The sequence below is a fragment of the Cervus elaphus genome, chromosome 5 (genome assembly GCF_910594005.1).
Source record: "Cervus elaphus chromosome 5, mCerEla1.1, whole genome shotgun sequence".
Classification (NCBI taxonomy): domain Eukaryota; kingdom Metazoa; phylum Chordata; class Mammalia; order Artiodactyla; family Cervidae; genus Cervus; species Cervus elaphus.
Genome location: NC_057819.1, coordinates 31,654,497 through 31,657,824, shown reverse-complemented (window position 1 = coordinate 31,657,824; position 3,328 = coordinate 31,654,497). Strand labels below are relative to the sequence as shown.

Here is a 3,328-nt window from a genome sequence, read left to right as displayed (position 1 = left end):
ATTTTGTCTTTTCGAATTTCTTTTTCTTGGGAATGGTTTTGTCTCCACCTCCTGTACAATGTTACAAACCTCCATCCATAGTTCTTAAGGCACTCTGTCTATCAGATCTAATCCCTTGAATCTATTTGTCATCTTCACTGTATAATCATAAGGGATTTGATTTAGGTCATACCTGAAAGGCTTAGTGGTTTTCCCTACTCTTTTCAATATAAGTCTGAATTTTGCAATAAGGAGTTCATGATCTGAGCTACAGTCAGCTCCTGGTCTTGCTTTTGTGACTATAGAACTTCTCTCTCTCCTCGGCTACAAAGAATATAATCAGTCTGATTTCAGTATTGACCATCTGGTGATGTTCACGTGTAAAGTTGTTTCTTGTGTTGTTGGAAAAGGGTGCTAGCTATCACCAGTGCATTGTCTTGGCAAAATTCTGTTAGGGTTTGCCTGCTTCATTTTGTATTCCAAGGCCAAACGTGCTTGTTACTCCAGGTATCTCTTCACTTTCTGCTTTTGTATTCTGGCCTCCTATGATGAAAAGGACATCTGTTTTTGGTGTTAGTTCTAGAAGGTCTTGTAGGTAAGTCTTCACACAAGCATTCAATTTCACCTTCTTTGTCATTAGTGGTTGGGGCATAGACTTGTATTACTCTGATATTGAATGGTTTGCCTTGGAAATGAACGGAGACCCTTCTGTTGTTTTCACATGATTCATTTTACTCTAGGACAAAGCACGATCCTGATGCCACCCAGCAGAAAAGCAGACTGGAGCCTCAGACATGCTGGCCTTGCACATTCAGGTCCTTCCAGCAGTGGATCCAGAATTGGAACACTGGGGAGTGAGCAGGGAGCCTGGCATGCAACCCAGTCATTCATGGCCATGAGATTGCTGACCAGCAGGAAGGGGTAGGTCAACATGCTAACTGAGACCCCCATCACAAATTTAGGGTAGCTCTAGATGGCCAGGGCCTGGCTGAACTGGGAACCTGGATTGTGGTCTCATTGCCCAGCCCTCCCGGGGTGTCCCTCATGCAGTCACCCGCCAGGTAGACATTGATGAAGTGGCCAGCAGGTCCACAGGAAAACCGCATCTTCCAGGAGTTGAGGGGTTAAGCCCATGGAGAATCCCAGCAGTCTCTCTTCTATGAAAATCTTTCCCGTGGGGCTCAACTCTGGGCTGTCCTTGGCCCTCGGTCCACAGAACCGACTGTGCAGCACAGGGAGATGATAGGCAGAGGGGCGGGCCAGCATGCGGGACACGACCTGCATTGGCGTCTCTGGGGTCTCCTTCACCACTTCCGTTCAGAGAAGTCCTTGTGTCATCTGAGCTGGAAACCATCTCCATCTCAGTCAGAGGAAAAGTATTCCTCATACCACCCAGGTCACGGTGGGGAGGGTGGCTGACGTCAGCCAGGCGCTCAGGCCTGGGAAGAGCCTAGCTTCCCATCTGCTTGCACAGGGTCTGTGGTGTAGATGAGTAAGCTTGGTGGGCAGAGGATTTTCTTCCCCAGCATGCTGGTCCCAATGGTGGGGGCGTCCACTCATGACCTACCTGGATAAGAGGCTTCATGCAGAGCAGTGGGTGCCTGAGTACCATCACTGCCTCACCCAGCACTGGGAAAAGAGCTTCAGTGGCCCAGGTGTTTTCCCTGGAGCCCATCCTCGTGGATGCACCACAGGTCTGGGGTATGTGCTGGGGTGCCAGGGGCAGATGGGGAGCCTGGGCCTGCATCCACGCTAACACTCTGCCTCAGCTCTTGCTTGGGCTCCCCACCCCCCATAACTATCTGGTAACTGAGCAGAGAAGAATTTATGCTTTTGAACTGCGGTGATGGAGCAGACTCTAGAGAGTCCCTTTGACTGCAAGAAGTTCAAAGCAGTCAATCCTAAAGGAAATCAACCCTGAATATTCACTGGAAGGACTGATGCTGATGCTGAAGCTCCAATACTTTGGCCACCTCGTGTGAAGAGCTGACTCATTAGAAAAGACCCTGATGCTGTGGAAGATTGAAGACAGGAGGAGAAAGGGGCAACAGGGAATGAGATGGTTGAATGGCATCACTGACTCAGCGGACATGAGTTCAAGCAAACTCCAGAAGATGGTGAAGGACAGGGAAGCCTGGCCTGCTGCAGTTCATGGGGTCACAAAGAGTCAGATATGACTTAGTGACTAAACAAAAACAACAGTTTTAAAAGTCTGCTAAATGTCCATTGACAGAGGAATAGATTCAGAAGATGTGGTACATATACACAATAGAATGTTACTCAGTCATAAAAAGAATGAAATAATGCTAGGCAGAGAAAGACACATACTACACAATATCATGTATACATGGATTCTTTAAAAGTGGTACAAATGAACTGCTTACAAAATAGAAATAGAATCACAGATATAGAAAACAAATTTATCATTACCAAGGTGGACAGTGGGTGAGGGATATATTGGAAGATCTGGATTGACATATACATACTATGCATAAAATAGATAAGAACCTGCTGGGTAGCACAGGGAACTGCACTCAGTACCCTTTAATGGCCTATATTGGAAAATAATATAAAAGACTGGACACATGTATAACTGAATCACTTTGCTGTGTAGCAGAAACTAATACAACATTGTAAATCAACTATTTGTTGTCCGTTGTTCAGTCGCTCAGTCATGTCCGACTCTTAGTGACCCTGTGGACTGCAGCACGCCAGGCTTCCCTGTCCATCACCAACTCCCAGAGCTTACTCAAACTCATGTCCATTGAGTCAGTGATGCCATCCAATCATCTCATTTTCTGTCATCCCTTTCTCCTCCAGCCTTCAGTCTTTTCTAGCATCAATGTCTTTTCCAAAGGGTCGGCTCCTCGCATCAGGTGGCCAAAGTATTGGAGCTTCAGCTTCAGCATCAGTCCCTCCAATGAGTATTCGGGATTGATTTCCTTTAGGATTGACAGGTATGGATCTCCTTGCAGTCCTAGGGACTCTCAACAGTCTTCTCCAACACTACAGTTCAAAGGTATGAATTCTTTGGGTATCATCCTTCTTTGTGGCCCAACTCTCACATCAATACATGACTACTGGAAAAACCATAGCTTTGACTATATAGACCGTTGTTGGCAAAGTATTGTCTCTGCTTTTTAATACACTGTCTAGGCTTGTCATAGCTATTCTTCCAAGAAGCAAGTGTCTTTTAATTTCATGGCTGCAGTCACCATCTATAGTGATTTTAGAGCCCAAGAAAGTAAAGTCTGTCACTCTTTCCATTTTTTCCCCATTTATTTGCCATGAAGGGATGGGACCAGATGCCATGATCTTAGTTTTCTGAATGTTGAGTTTTAAGCCAGCT

The 3,328-nt window shown here is 45.9% G+C and overlaps 1 pseudogene; it reads right to left on the bottom strand.

Annotated features, from left to right (window-relative positions):
* Window positions 1-710: 710 nt before the first annotated feature.
* On the bottom strand, window positions 711-1,726 carry LOC122693142 (annotated as a pseudogene).
* Between the last annotated feature and the right edge of the window lie 1,602 nt (window positions 1,727-3,328).